Below are 16,926 nucleotides of genomic sequence, written 5' to 3' on the forward strand. Positions count from 1 at the left end.
TTGCGCGGGTATCCGTTTTTGGCGAATACCTTGTATAGGTGTTCCTCTTCCTCTTTTTGCAGTTCTGGTGTGCTGCAGTGTGTTGTGGCCCTTTTGAATAGTGTCTTGATGCAACTTCTTTTGTGTGTGTTGGGGTGGTTGCTTTCATAGTTCAGGGCTTGGTCTGTGTGTGTGGCTTTCCTGTATACCTTTGTGGTGAATTCTCCGTTCAGTGTTCTCTGTACCATCACGTCTAGGAATGGGAGTTGGTTATCCTTTTCTTCTTCTCTCGTGAATCAGATTCCTGTGAGTGTGGCGTTGATGATCCAGTGTGTTTTCTCTATTTCTGTGTTTTTAATGATTACAAAGGTGTCATCAACATATCTGACCAGAGTTTGGGTTGAATTTGTGGTAAGACTGTTTGTTCTAACCTTTGCATTACTGCTTCTGCTATGAGTCCAGAGATCGGTGAGCCCATGGGTGTTCCGTTGATTTGTTCGTATATCTGGTTGTTGAATGTGAAGTGTGTTGTGAGGCACAAGTCCAGTAGTTTAAGTATGCCATCTTTGTTGATAGGTTCAACGTCCTGTTGTCTGTTCTGTATGTCCAGAAAGGTTGGCTATTGTTTCTTTGGCTAGGGTTTTGTCAATAGAGGTGAACAGTGCCGTTACGTCGAATGAGACCATAGTTTCTTCCTTGTCTATGTATATATTTTTGATGATGTCCAAGAATTCCTGTGTTGATTGTATAGATTGTCAGGAAGACAGCTAACGATCTGCATCCATGAACATCAACTAGCCACGAAACGACACGACCAGCTATCCTTAGTAGCCACACACGCAGACGACAAGCAACATGAATTTGACTGGGACAACAGGATTCCTGAAGAAGGGCTTATGCCCGAAACGTCGATTCTCCTGTTCCCTGGATGCTGCCTGACCTGCTGCGCCTTTCCAGCAACACATTTCCAGCTCTGATCTCCAGCATCTGCAGACCTCACTTTCTCCCGATAGGGCAAGCCAAACAAAGAACAGCCAGGGAATTCCTAGAAGCATGGCACTCATCCACAAACTCCATCAACAAACACATCGACCTGGACCCAATATACCGGCCACTACAGCAGACAGCTGAAACTGACAACCGGAAGCGGCAGGGACAGGCCATTATAAATGCCGGAGGAAACACCACAGAAGCGCTTCACAGGAGGCTCCCAAGAACTGAGGATGTCACCTAGATAGGGGACGAAACGTGTGCAACAAAAATTTCCAGCTCGGCGAACAGAACCACAACAATGGATAGATAAGGTTTAATCTAAGTGATGGCTATTACATTGAGCTGAAAAGTGAAGTAAGCGTTCTGGCAGAACCCAACATGAGTCGGTGACAGGGCTTTGCTAAGCAAGCGCTGGTTGATAGCTCTGTTGGTAACACTTTCCATCACTTTACTGATTATTGGGAGTGAACTAATGGGATGGTAATAGACCAATTTCAAAAGTTGCCAATTTTCCACATTGTCAGCTGCATGCCAGTGTTGATGCTATGCTGGAACAGCTTAACTAGGACTGCAGCAGGTTCTGGGGACTGGTCTTCAGTACTATGTTGTCAGGACCTACAGACTTTGCAATAGCCAGTGCCTCCAGCCATTTCTTGATATTGTATGAACTGAACCAGCTAAAGACTGACATATATGATGCCGGGACATTTGGAGGAGGCCAAGATAGATCATCTACTTGGTACTTCCGACTGAAAATTGCTATGAATGATTTAACCACAGCTTTTGCACTGATGTGCTGGGCTTTCCCATCATTGAGGATGGAGATATTTGCAGACCCTTCTCTCTCAGTGAATTGTTTAACTGTGCATTATTGTTCGTAACTGGATGTGGCAGGACTGCAGAGCTTAGATCTAATCCATTAGTTGTGAAAATGCTTAGCTCTGTCTATCACTTATACTGCTGCTTATGCTGTTTGGAATGCAAATAATTCTGTTTAGTAGCTTCAGCAGGTTGACACCTCATTTTCAGGTAATGCTCCTGGTGTTGCTCCTGGCATGCCCTCCTGCACTCTCCACTGAACCAGAGTTCATCCTCTGGCTTGATGGTAATGATTGAGTGGGGGATATGCCTGGCCATGAGGTTATAGATTGTGCTGGAGTACAATTCTACTGCTGTTGATGGCCCACAGCGCTTCATGGATGCCTAGTCTTGAGTTGCTAATCTGTTTGAAGTCCATGTCATTTAGCACAGTGATAGAGCCACACAACACGATAAGCAGTATTCTCAATGTGAAGGTGGGTCTTTATCTCCACAAGGACTGTGCAGTGGTCACTATTATCAATACTGTCATGGACAAATGTATCTGCAGCTGGCAGATTGGTGAGGATGAGGTCAAGTATGTTTTTCCCTCTTGTTGGTTCCCTCACCACATGCTGCAGACCCAGTCCAGCAGCTATGTCCTTTAGGACCTGACCAGCTCAATCAATAGTGCTGCTGCCGAACCACTCATTGAAATGCCCCAGAGTACTTTCTATGCCCTTATCCATGGAGTGATGATAGTGTAGGATATTATCTGGAAGGCATTATTCCGTGAGTATGACTATGTCAGACTGTTGTGTGACTAACCCGTGAGACGACTCTCCCAAGCTTGGCACTAGCCCCCAGATGATAGTAAAGAAGACATTGCAGGGTTGACAGTGCTGATTCTGCCATTGTCTTTTCTGATGCCTAGATCAATGCCAGGTTGTCCATTTGGTATCATTTCTTATTTAAGACTTTCTAATAGTTATTACTACTGAGTGCCTTACTCAGCCATTTCAGGCGGTAGCTGAAAGTCCCCATATTGCTGTGGATCTGCAGTCACATATAGACCTTTCCAGGTAAGAACAGCGAATTCCGATTTGTTTTTTTTCCCCTGACAATCAACAACAGTTACCTGGTCATCATTCTCTGTTGTACTGTACAGCTATTGTTCGGGGCTATAGACTATCACTATTAGTGTCTTCCTCTCCATGTTATTTCTTACCTCCACCCATCTTTCAATCGAAGATCGTTTCTTGTTATCACAATGTGCAATTCTACACAGACAGTCACCTGAGTGTGGAATTGAACCCTGGTCTCAGGCACTCTGAGGGAACAGTACTAACCACTGAGCCACTGTGCCATCCACGCCTACGGTCTAGAAGGACAAGGACAAGGACAGCAGATACATGGGAACACACCATTAACAAATTCCCCACCATCGTAACTATATTGCCAATCTTCCAATGTTACTAAGTCAAAATCCTGGAACATAAATGTAGTTGTCCCTATGTCCCAAGGAATGCCACAGTTCAATGAGATATCTTGACACCAATGTCTCCAGGACTATTAGGGATGAGTAACAAATGCTGGCTTTGTCAATGACATCCACATACCATGAACAAATAAAAGATAAGCCAGATTTTTTTTGATTCCTGTAAACTCCCATTTTCTGACAAAGCTCACTTACCATTATCGTGAGGGTCTGCTAGTTTTTTAAAAGTTGATTGAGTACAAAATAGAAGTTGCAAAACAAATCAGGTCCTTTCCATACTTTTTGATTATATTTCAAATTTGTCATATGCAATGACACAAGGGAACAATTAGTGGTAAATTAACATTTGCACCTCATTGACTTTTTTTTGCACAGAGAATGGTTCGCATTCCAAAGAACCTAGTGGATGTGAGTACAGTTACAATGTTGAAAAAATATTTAGATAAGTACATGAATAAGAAATGTTTGGAGTGATCTGGGCCAAATTCAGGAAGGTGGGACTAGTTTAGAAGCAAAAACAAAAGTTGCTGGAAAAGCTCAGCAGGTCTGGCAGCATCTGTAAGGAGAATCCGATGTTAAAGTTTCGAGTCCAGTGACCCTTCCTCAGAACAGGTTTAGTTTGGAATTATGGTCAGCATCAACTGGTTGACCAAAGAGTCTATTTCCATGCTGTATGACTCTACGCTATGACTGCAGTGATATCAGAATAACACTAATGTCAGTGACTAATTTAAAGGGTTTTTTTCCACAATGGTTTCATAATTTTACCACTGGATGGTGCTACAGCGTCATTCTATCTTTGTGTTTGAGGTCAGTGGATTAGTGTTCAAGTATATTCCAGGAGCTCCACGACTAACATGCCCAACACACAATACTCACTACGCTACCCTCCACACCCCGACCATTTACTTAATTATAGGCTCACCTAAGCCTCACTCATTAACCACTGCAGCAAGTGTCACATCCATCCCTCACAGCTTGCACTTACTGACCGTTCTTGAACCTGAATGATGTGTCATCCAAACACATTACACCATGTGATTGTGCATAAAGGTGCAAGCAAACAGGTTATTTTATTTGCTGGGATGTAAAATACATTGCAAAGACAAAACAAGTACAAGCAAATCTGTAGAGATTACAAGAAAGGAATCCTGATAGCGACTGAATCAATTTTGATGTAAGTCATGGCAAGAGAGAAGAAATAAGAACAAAGTCTAAGAAACTAAGTTTGAGGAGACGGGTATAAAATAATAACTTGGAATGTTTGCCTCAGTCAGCGGATCATAACTAGAACCTATCAGTAGCTGCACTCCAGGGGTAAGCTGAGAAAGACATCCTGACATTGCTGAAAGAATTGAAGATTGCTTTATAGCTTAAAAATGCGTTGCTGGAAAAGCACAGCAGGTCAGGCAGCATCAAAGGAACAGGAGAATCGACGTTTCGGGCCGAAACGTCGATTCTCCTGTTCCTTTGATGCTGCCTGACCTGCTGCGCTTTTCCAGCAACACATTTTTAAGCTCTGATCTCCAGCATCTGCAGTCCTCACTTTCTCCAAGATTGCTTTATAGCCAACTGTCCAGATATTTAAACTCCTCAAACCAACTACAGTCTCCCTTCAGAACAGAAACCTCCTGTAACCAACCAGGAAAATTGTCCTACTTAGAGAAGCCTGCGTACCTCACCTGACCACATCCCTTTAACCCCCAAAACTCAACCTGTCAATAACCAGCGACACAAACCCACTCGCCCTCTTTAATGACTGGAAGCCACTGCCCTCCCCACCAAGTAACATTAATCCCATTGAAGTCAACAGCCTAAGCCAGCATTCCCCAATGCTTTTCACCATCCTTTCAATTTGATACTTTCACTCTCATCCCCTCCATACTGTTGCCTTCACTCTCTCCATACTCTCTGATTGCATTTCTTTCCATTATCTTCCATGTTCGCTCCAAGCCTACTAAACCCTGTTACCACATGTGTCTCCCTCCCCTCAACGCCCTCCTGAACTTAATATTGTCTGAATGTCTGCAAGGCCACAGAGGATCCATTATTTGCATTTCAAATTCCAATGCCTGGTTATGTCTATGTGGAAATACCTCATAAAAAGTAAAATGCTCACCCATTATACCTGAAGAGATTTTCAATACTTTTTAAAAATCAAATTATGTAAATAGCTAATTAGCAGCTAGCAGTTATCAATGAAGAAACTAGAGCATGCAGTGGGGCCTGATAAGAGGAAGGCTAGCTTTAATTAAAGCCATTCCACATCTATTAAGCAGAAGGTACACTCTGGTAGTAGCAAGTCATTCTGCAGGCTGGGAAACACATTCGGAGCAGGAAGAACCCTGAACAATGCTGCTTCAAACCAGAAAGAGAACTCTGCAGTTCACTGTTGGAAAGCTTGATGCAGGAAGTTGTAAGAAATAGAGAAAAGCACCATCTAGAGATGTCTAAGAGGATTTCTAGGCACATATTGTTGGAGCAAAATCTCTGCGCATCAACACTAAAATTCCACCTCCTGGATACAATGCCAGAAGAAAGTTCACTGACCTCTAGTGGGTGATTGAGGTCACTGGATGAATCTTCAAGTATATTCACCCACAATTCTCGCTACACCACTCTCCCACACTCCAATCACTCATTATAATCATGTGTTCCACCTTAGCATCACTCATTAACCACTGATACTCACACCCAGTTCTCACAGGTTGCACTCACTGACTGTCATTCTACCCCAACTGATGCATCACCCAAACACATGACACCACCCTGATTTTCACTCCTCTCTCCCACTGCCTCTCCGTCTCTCTCAGGATATGATGTGGAGGTTGGACTGGAATGAACAAAGTTAAAAAATCACACAACACCAGGTTATAATCCAACAGGTACTTCCAAATAAACCTGTTGGACTTTAAGCTGGTGTTATGTGATTTTTAACTCTGTCTCACAGGGTAAGTTGACCCATAACACAGCAGGTCAGGCAGCATCCAGGGAACAGGAGAATCGACGTTTCGGGCATAAGCCCTTCTTCAGGAACACATTTTTAGCAACACATTTTCAGCTCTGATCTCCAGCATCTGCAGACCTCAATTTCTCCATAACACAGCAGCAATGTATCAACAGAGAACAGGCAACCTTGATCACTATTCCCTGTTCTAAGAGCACTCATAGAATCCCTATAGTTGGAAACAGGCTCTTCAGCCCAACAAGTCCACATTGACCCTCTGAAGAATATCCCACCCAAACCCATTCTACATTTACCCCTAATGCATCCCTGAACGCTATGGCCAATTTAGCATGGCTAATTCACCTGACCTGCACATCTTTGAACTGTCGGAGGAAACCCACACAGACAGTTGCCAAGGTGGGATTTGAACCCAGGTCCCTGGCATTGTGAGGCAGCAGTGCTTACTATTGAGCCACCATGCCACCCCAAAGCAATGGCAAACACATACCCTGCATGCATGAACCTGTGACTTGCAAATCCCAACAACATACCTGGTCAGTGTGGGGATTGAACCCATGACCTTGGCGTTATTAGTGCCATGCTGTAACCATCTGAGCTAACTGACCAACTATAACCATGCTTTTGCCTGGAGTCTTTCAGGATGACAGTATCAAACGTTGGAGAAACTGAGTAGGTCAGGGCAGCATCTGTGGAGAGAGAAATAGTTAACGTTTTGAGTCCAGTTTGAATCTTCTTCAGAACTGAAAGGTGTTGAATAGAGGGTTTTTAAAATACTTTTGACAGAGGCAGAGAAGGAGCAAAGAGGAAGATGGTGCCGAGCCCTGTGTAAGATTGTTAATGGTGATGGAAGAGAAATAGAGATGTGGAGTGGGTGTATATTAAGGTGTGAAAGGGAGAGAATGGGTCCTTTCTACTGAGACCAAAGTAAACAAGACAACGCTGTCAGAGAAGGCATGGGGGAGAGAGAATGTAAGAAAAATAGAGATCAGGCATAATGTGGTCAGTTTCTGAAGTTATTGAATTCGATATTGAGACCTGTGGAGTATAAAGTGCCTAAGAGGAAAATGAGGTCTTGTTCCTCACGCTTGCATTGGGCTTTGGTGGAACATTGCAGAAGGCCCAGGTCATAACTTCGATAAGACCAACAGCAGACTGGGTGACCATTTTGCAGAACACCTCCGCTCTGTCCATAGCAATGACCCTGACCTCCCAGTTTCTTGACATTTCAATAGGTCATCTTACTGTCATGCTAAAATTTCTGTTTCAGATTTCCAGCATCTGCAATATTTTCCTTTCATTCCAGGGTGATAGTATGACTGTTCCTAACTCACCTTCATTCTGCACTCTCAACCCACAATCTCCAGACTGCAGAACGTATAAATTAGCACATGTTGCTTCATGCCCACCCTCCAACCTTGTGTTCACGCATTCCTACCCTAATGCCTCCCTTCAGTCACATATAGAAAAACATCAATTTAAACATAGAATCCCTACAGCGTGGGAAAAGGCCCTTTGGCCCAACATGTCCACACCGACCCCCTGAAGAGTAACCCACCCAGACCCATTCCACCTATTCTGTATTTACCCCTGATGAATGAACCTAGCCTACACATCCCTGAATGGGGAATTTTAGCATGGCAATTCACCTGACCTGTACATCTTTGGACTGTGAGAGGAAACTGGAGTACCTGAAGGCAACCCACACAGACACAGGGAGAATGTGCAAACTCCACACAGATAGTCGCCTGAGGCTGGAATCAAACCCGGGTCCCTGGCACTGTGAACACAGGGAGAATGTGCAAACTCCACACAGATAGTCGCCTGAGGCTGGAATCAAACCCGGGTCCCTGGTGCTGTGAGGCAGCAGCGATAACCACTGAGCCATCGTGCCACCCACAATGCAGTTAGTTAACAGTCAGAGTGAGAAGAGTATGAACTGACTGAGAATCAAGACACTGAGGGATGGGTCACAATATCACTAGATCCAACATCTACAGCTCAGGTGCTGGCAAGATGTGTTCTTCCTAGGATAGTCTAGCCACAGAGTCTGCACAATGGCACAAAGTGATGAAACCTCGGGTAAGGTCACACTGCAGCTGGCCAAGGGCAAAGGTCAGTGTGAGGGCCAGCTCTCTGAAGAGCTCATTCATGAGCTCTCTTGCCGAGGTGACAATTGCGGCAGGGCAACATTGAGAGAAAAATCCAAAACGAATACATCTGAGAAATGTATTGGCAGAGAGCCAGCCTGCCCTCAGTCTGCTGCTCACAGAAGTGTTCAAGCGCAACTTGGCTGAAGGTTTTGTGTGGAGCTCAGAGTTGATGCCATGCTCATGTGGAAATGGTAGTTGGTTCCTTAAGGACCGTTTGCAGGATCGGATGGTTGATATGTCACCTGCCTCTTGCCTTCCTCCTCCTCCATTCACTGCTCCCCACCCCCTCCTGCACTCCCCAACCCCTTCTACTGAGGTGACCATTGAACCCCTGGTGTCAAGGACTGTACCTAATGCTAAGGATTCCCATAAGCCAAGCCACCAGCTGAACCCTGGAGGGTAATTCCCACATGATTCATTTCTCTTCAGTATTCCCATGACATTTCCCATGAGTGGTCGCCACACAAGTGCAGCCCACGTGTGGTGGTTTTGCAGAGTGGACGCCTTCACCCGGGGAATTGGATAGACAGCATTTTGACTTGGGGTTGTGGTGTTTACTGGAACTGATGCACAATAAAACCCTCACGCCTACTGCCAGAACAGTCGACATTCACCAGCACACAGCGTTCCAGGCATGGGTCACCTAACAACTAACTAGAGGTTGCACCCATCCCTATTACAATGCCTCTCCCACTGAGATGCTGTACCCATCTCCATGTAATCAAGGAGTCCCTATACCAGGGGGAAACTAACAGCCTGCTAAAGCCAACCAGCTTCCTGTCCCCAGAGAAACAAAATGCCATGGATTAGAAACTCCAACTAAAAAGAAACAGAAAAGTCAGATAAATCCAGCAGATGTGGTTAGATGAACAGTGTTAATTCTAGATCTTGACTTTTCGTCTGAAAGTTAAGACCTGATGTTTTTCTCTCTGCCTGACCTGATGGGTCTTTCCAGTTTTTTCTCCACTGTTTAAAATTCCACTATTCCTTTTTCTCTTTGTTGACTGAGAGGAGACAACAAAGTCTTCTCTCCTGATGTAGAATCATAGAATCCTTACAGTGCACAAAGAGACCATTCGAGAGTGTGGTGCTGGAAAAGCACAGCAGGACATCAGTATTCAAGGAGCAGGAGAATTGACGTTTCGGGCATAAGCCCTTCCCAAAACAATGGTTCTCCTGCTCCTCGGATGCTGCCTGACCTGCTGTGCTTTTCCAGCACCACACTCTCGACTCTGATTTGCAGCATCTGCAGTCTTCACTTTCTCCAAAGAGACCATTCAGCCCTTTGAGCCTGCACCAACCCTCCAAAAAGCATCCCCACACAGACCTGCTACCCCTGCCCCATTCCCTAATCCCGTATTTACCTGGCCAATCCATTTAACCTGTACATTCCTGGACACAACAGGGCAATTATAATGGCCAATCCACCTAACCTGCACATCTTTGGACTCTGGGAGGAAACTGGAGCACCTGAAAGAAATCCACAGGGACACAGGGAGAATGTGCAAACTCCACACAGACAGTTACCTAATGGCTGTGGCTCCTGGATACAGCAATGAACAGCAGACAGCAATATGTTGGTAACATTTCTGGCTCATTTCTGGAAATGCTCTGACAAAAGGCTTGAGGGCCATCCTCACCCTGATAGTTGCTGACAATACCATCCTCGCCTTGCTCTGTGACTGGCCGGTCTGCCTCCAAGAGATGATGCAGTTCTGCAACTACGCTGTCAGTAAAATGGAGTTGCCAAATACAGTGTGGAGAGTCCCCCCACTCCTCCTCTCTCGCCAAGCAGTCTGTCTTCCTTGCATCTTCCATTCTACCCCGGCTCCACTCCCCGTTAACCCAACTTTGTTGCTACATCGCAAGGGGAACAATTCCCATCATCCCCATGACTGGGGGCAAGGAGTGTATTCAGAGGCATTGTCACTCCTCAACGGCCTGCCGAATTTTTCACAACTCCTTCAATCAGGCAGGATGGGCCGAATGGCCTCCATCTGCACCGGAATAATTCAGTGAATCTGATTCACTGCTGCAAAGGCAAATAAATGAACAGGCCTGCTGACTGAGTGGCAGTGCCTTTAAATAGCATTACTGAGGAATGACGATCCCTCATCCAGTCAAGATATTGATATGGTTCAAAATGGCAGGTTAAAGAGTCAGCTCCAATGTCACCATTCAAGGTTTATACTACTGGCTGCCTGCCCTGGGAATTTCTATGCTATCACCCTCAAAGGCATGAAAATCAGTGTGGACTGCTTTGGAAATGGTCAGAGTACCACTTCCATCTCTCCCAGCTCCCACAGCCCTGGAACCATCGATGTTGCAGAAGTCAAATTTTGAGGCCATCTACAGACACTGAGTGATGGAGGCGGGGTGAAGAAAAGAACCAATGAAGACACTTCCAGTTGTTGAATTCTGTTACTGGGGGATAGTGGAGCAGTTGGCACTGAAACCCTCATGTGATAATTGGCAATCATCTTTGGAAGATGGATAACGCTTCCAAGGCCAGCATTCATTGCCCATCTCTACTTGCCCTTGAGCAGATTAGCTCTCTGAACCATGACAGAACGCAAATAAATGCTAACCACATCATCCTGGGTCAAAATGTGTGGTGCTGGAAAAGCACAGCCGGCACAGGCAGCATCCGAGGAGCAGGCGAGTCAACGTTTCGGGCACAACCCCTTCATCAAGAATGTGGAAGGGGAAGAGAGCTGAGAGATCAATAATGGGCTGGGGCTGGGGGAAGGTGATTGGTGGATGCAGATGGGGGGTAATTGCGATAGGTCGGTGGGGAGGGTGGAGTGGATAGGTAGGAAGGAAGACGAACAGGTGGAACGGGTCAGGAGGGCAGTGCCAAGTTGAAGGGTTGGATCGGGGTGGGGGATTGGGAAGATTTGGAAACCAGTGACGCCAATGTTGGTGCCATGTGGTTGGAGGGTCCCGAGGTGGAAGATGAGGCATTCTTCCTCCAGTTGGCAGGTGGCTTTTATTTGGCAGTGGAGGAGGCCCAGGATTTGCATGTCCTTGGGGGAGTGTGAGAGTTTAGCATTACACACAGACCAGACAAGGATGACTGATTTTCTTCCCTAAAGGGCGTCTGTGAATCAGATAGGGATCGTTTCTTAATGACACATGACAATGGCTACCAATTTAATTTTATTGAATTCAAATTTCACCATCTGCTGTATTCAGATTTTAACTTATGTCTCCACAGCATTAGGCTTGAGGGCTCGTAACCCAGTGACAATGCCATCACACCACAACTGGATGTTAAAGAAGGATACATGTGGATATTTGTATGCACATTTTGTTTGCTTAAAATTATTTGACAACTTATCACTTTCCTATTCCACCCTGCCAGATTACGCTTGCTCAGTGATGTTAATCTGTCAGAAAAATGCCTTTAACCAATCCCAATTCATTTGCTCAACATCCTCCTGATCGTTTACCAGGCTGTGGTTTCTGGTTGTCCCTTTTTATCTCAGGATCCTAGTCCATCTCAACCACTGAAGCACTTTCGAAGTGAAGTCAGTGTTACAAAATAGGAAGTGTGACAGCCAAAGTGTCCACAGCAAAAAAGCAATTCAATAAAAAACAGACTATCTAGAGTAGAAATTGTTTGGTAGGTATATGTTGGTCAGGACATTCAACGGGTTTCACTCCCACATCTTTAAACAATGCCAAGCAATTTTTCCTGTGCATCTGGGAAGGGAGATTTTTACCTTTCATCCAAAAGACAGTTCCTCTAATCACACACCACTCTCTCAGCAATGCTTGACATGTCAGCCTAAATTAGTTGCTCAGCTTTCTGAAGTGGGTCTGAATTGCTACCTTCAGATTAAGAGGAATGTGACCCCACAATAACAGGACGATATTGTGGATGCTGAAAACCTGAAATAAAAAGAGAAAATGCTGGAGAAACTCAGCAGGCCTGGCAGCACTTTTAGAGTGAGAAACAGATTTAAGATTTCTTAAGAACTGAAATGATGTATTTTGTGTGCCATGAAAGAGGAGGAGGAGGACGAGTGAGTGGGACAGATTGTGAGAGTGCCCAGGGCAAAGGGCAAAGAGAGTGTCAGTAGTGGTAAAGGGGAGATAGATATACAAAGTGAGAGTGTAAATGAAAAACTGGGAACTTTCTGCTGAAAAAACCAACAAGACATAGTCTTATCAAGGAGCGGAATTGTAAGAAAACTGGAGGACAGAGGTCTTGCTCTGAAATTGTGGAATTCAATGTTGAATCCCAGAGGATGGAAAGTCCTGAAGTAGAAAATAAGAAACTATTCCTCCAGCTTGCATTGAGTTTCTTTGGAACGCAGCAGCAAATCAAGGATAGAGACGTTAGCATAGGAGGAAGGGGATTCATTGAAAAGGCAAGCAACTGGAAGATTGAGGTTATTACTGCAGTCAGAGCAGCTATGTTCCAGCAGTCACCCAGTCTGTATTAGGTCTCACAAATGTAATGGAAACCACACTGTGAGCAGCAAATATAGTAGACCAGATTGAAAGAAGTACAAGCAAAATGTTGCTCCACCTGGGAGATGTGTTTGGGCCCTTGGAAAATGCAGAGGAAGGAGTTGAATGGGTGTCAATGCATGGGAAGTTGCCGTGGGAGAGGGGGAGGTGAGGAAGTGTTGGAAGTGACAAAGGAAGGAATAGTCCCTGTGGAATGCTGACAGTGGAGGAGAAGGGAAGGTGTGTTTGGTGGTGGTATCCTACTGGAGGTGGTAGAAATGACAGCGAATGATTCTCTGAATATGGATTTAATTCCATGGTGTCCTCATGTACACTCCCAGTAGATGAAACCCCACTCTGAGACAGCAGTTGGTCAGAGGTAGCCCCACGATAAACATTGCCAGTGCTTTCATGTCATTCTAGTTTCCACATTACAAATAACTGGATTAATGATCCTTACATAGTGAGCAGATCGGACAAACAGCAGGAGACATATATGTTATATGTCACTACTGACATTTATCCCATATTAAGGAATTAACTCAATTCTTCGATAATTCATGAAGACGACAAATGTAAAAGAAGCCTTTGAGCATGTTCTGAATGGGAGATATCATTACACAAGGTGTGTAGAAGATGATAACGTCGATGTATGATCCAAATAACAAATTAATGATGAAAATGGGAAGTTCAGATACCTCGGATGTGTTATGACCCACAAAATGCTGAAAGGGAATTGTTGTTCTTTAATTCCTATTCTTTGTCTGCTTGCCATGCAGAATATCACATATACAGGGATGTGTCACATGACCATCACATAAATGACAGATTGAGAAAAAAAACACATCTAATGATAAAACAATAATGTTGTAAAGCTATCTGATCAGCGTGACTGTGTTACTGCCACATAATTCACTCTTGATGCTTTCTATGGTCCCATTGTAATCTCAGTGGGACATTTTCAAAGAGGTACTGAATCATTCTGTGTAACTTGGCTGTTGAGTTCATTGTTGATCTTGAGAGATCAGCATGAGAAATCCTTTTTGCTTTAGTTGAGGCACAAACCTTCAGGGATGGAAAACGTTTGATGACAAGTTCCATGAAGTTCTGAGGCTAATTCAATGTTTCGTATAAATAAAGAAAACAATCATTGGCAGAGTAATGTACATTCAATTATTAAGTGTAATATATAGAGTTAAATGTAACAATTTGTGGGATTGGAGTTCAACAGCCACAGAAAATGAAGTTTGGGCAAAGGAAGATGGTTATATTAGGTAATTATTTTTAAGGTTAGTATAGGTTAGAAATATGAGAGATGGATGGGTAATTTGTTTTAACTTTGGGCATGACTACAACGTGTAGATTATTTATTAAATATCTCTACTTTATTTTGTTTGCATTAATGTTATTCCAAAATACTGTTTACTGAGCTCCCAAACAAAATCAACATTACCTTCATGTTAGCCATGCAATTTGGGAACCTACATGGCTTCAGAAAGGATAATTACATGAACATAGAACAGTACAGCACAGCACAGGCCCTTCGGCCCTCGATGTTGTGCCAACCTTTTATCCTACTCTAAGATCAGACTAACCCACATACCCTTCACTGAACTATCTTCCATGTGCCTATCCAAGAGTTGCTTAAACGTCCATAAAATATCCAACTCTACTACCACTGCTGACCATGCATTCCACACACCCACCACTCTCTCTGCAAAGAACTGACCTCTTACAAATCCCCTAAACCGTCCTACAATCACCTTAAAATTACGTCCCCCGTGATAGACATTTCCATCATGGGAAAATGTCTCTGGCTATCCACTCCATGCCTCTCATCATATTGTCTACCTCTATCAAGTCACCTTTCATCCTTCTTCGTTCCAATGAGAAAAGCCCTAGCTCCCTCAACTTCTCTTTATAAGACATGTCCTCCAGTACTGGCAGCATCCTGGTAAATCTCTTTTGCACCCTCTCTAACATTTCCACATCCTCCTGATAATGAGGCAACCAGAACTGAATACAATATTCCAAGTGTGGTCTAACCAGAGCTCTATAGAGCTGCAGCATAACCTTATGGTTTTTAAATCCAATTCCCCTGTTAATGAAAGCCAACAAACTATACACCATCTTAACAACCCTATCAACTTGGTGGTAACTTTGAGGGATCTATGGACATGAATCCCAAGATCCCTCGGTTCCTCCATATTGCCAAGAATCTTGCCTTTAACCCTCTTTCCACATTCAAATTCAACCTTCCAAAGTGAATCACTTCACACTTTTCCAGGTTGAACTCCATCTGACACTTATCAGCCCATTTCTGCAACCTACAACAGCTCTCCACACTTTCCACAATTCCGCCAACTTTTGTATCATCGGCAAACTTACTAACCCACCATTCCATTTCCTCATCCATGTCATTTATACAAATCACAAACAGCAGAACTGATCCTTGCAGAAACACCACTGGTCACCGAGCTCCAGGCTGAATACTTTCCATCTACTACCCTCTGTTTTCTATGGGTCAGCCAATTCTGCCACCAGACAGCCAGATTTCCCTATATCCCATACCTCCTTACTTTCTGAATTAGCCTACCATGGGGAACCTTATCAAATGCCTTGCTAACATCCATATACACCACATCCACTGCTCTACCTTCATCAACGTGTTTTGTCACATCCTCAAAGAATTCAATAAGGTTTATGAGGCATGACATGCCCCTCACAAAGCCATGTTAATTATTTCTACTCAATTCATAGATTTCCAATTAATCATAAATCCTGTCTCTTAGAATCCTCTCCATCCTTTGTCCACCACTGACGTAAGACTGACTGCTTTGTAACTCTCAGGATTATCCCTATTACCTTTCTTGAACAAGGGAATAATATTTGCCACTCTCCAATCATCTGCTACTACTCCAGTGGACAGTGAGGATGCAAAGATCATCGCCAAAGGCACAGCAATCACTTCCCTCACTTCCTGTAGTAACCTTGGGTATATCCTGTCCCTGTACACCTCCATCCCCCATCACGAAGGACTTAAAGCCCTCCGCTTTTTCCTTTCCCGCCGTACCAACCAGTACCCTTCCACCGACACCCTCCTTCGACTGACTGAACTGGTCCTCACCCTGAACAATTTCTCTTTCCAATCCTCCCACTTCTTCCAAACCAAAGGAGTAGCCATGGGCACCCGCATGGGCCCTTCTTCCAAACCAAAGGAGTAGCCATGGGCACCCGCATGGGCCCCAGCCTATGCCTGCCTCTTCATCTCCCGCAGCTACACTGGCACCATCTTCCACCTTTTCCTCCGCTACGTCGATGACTGTATCGGCGCTGCCTCGTGCTCCCACGAGGAGGTTGAACAGTTCATCCACTTTACCAACACCTTCCACCCCGACCTCAAATTCACCTGGACCGTCTCAGACTCCTCCCTCCCCTTCCTAGACCTTTCCATTTCTATCTCGGGTGACCGAATCAACACGGACATTTACTATAAACCGACCGACTCCCACAGCTACCTAGACTACACCTTCTCCCACCCTGCCCCCTTTAAAAACGCCATCCCATATTCCCAATTCCTTTGTCTCCACCGCATCTGCTCCCAGGACCTGCAACCCAGATGGCCTCCTTTTTCAAGGACCGCAATTTCCCGCCAGACGTAATCGACAATGCCCTCCACCGCATCTCTTCCATTTCCCGCTCCTCCACCCTTGAGCCCCGCCCCTCAAACCGCCACCAGGACAGAACCCCACTGGTCCTCACCTACCACCCCACCAACCTCCATGTACAACGTATCATCCGCCGTCATTTCTGCCACCTCCAAACGGACCCCACCACCTGGGATATATTTCCCTCCCCTCCTCTATCAGCGTTCCGAAAAGACCACTCCCTCCGTGACTCCCTCGTCAGGTCCACACCCCTCACCAACCCAACCTCCACTCCCGGCACCTTCCCCTGCAACCTAAAGGAATGCAAAACTTGCACCTACATCTCCCCCCTTACTTCCCTCCAAGGCCCCAAGGGACACTTCCATATCCGCCACAAATTCACCTGCATCTCCACACACATCATCTATTGCATCC

The 16,926-nt window shown here is 44.9% G+C and overlaps 1 non-coding gene across 1 annotated transcript; it reads right to left on the reverse strand.

The window, feature by feature from the left end:
* Nucleotides 1-6,767: 6,767 nt before the first annotated feature.
* trnai-aau lies at nt 6,768-6,841 on the reverse strand. Its single transcript has one exon. It is a non-coding gene; the product is annotated as a tRNA-Ile (tRNA).
* Nucleotides 6,842-16,926: the final 10,085 nt, after the last annotated feature.

This window comes from Chiloscyllium plagiosum, chromosome 15 (genome assembly GCF_004010195.1).
Source record: "Chiloscyllium plagiosum isolate BGI_BamShark_2017 chromosome 15, ASM401019v2, whole genome shotgun sequence".
Classification (NCBI taxonomy): domain Eukaryota; kingdom Metazoa; phylum Chordata; class Chondrichthyes; order Orectolobiformes; family Hemiscylliidae; genus Chiloscyllium; species Chiloscyllium plagiosum.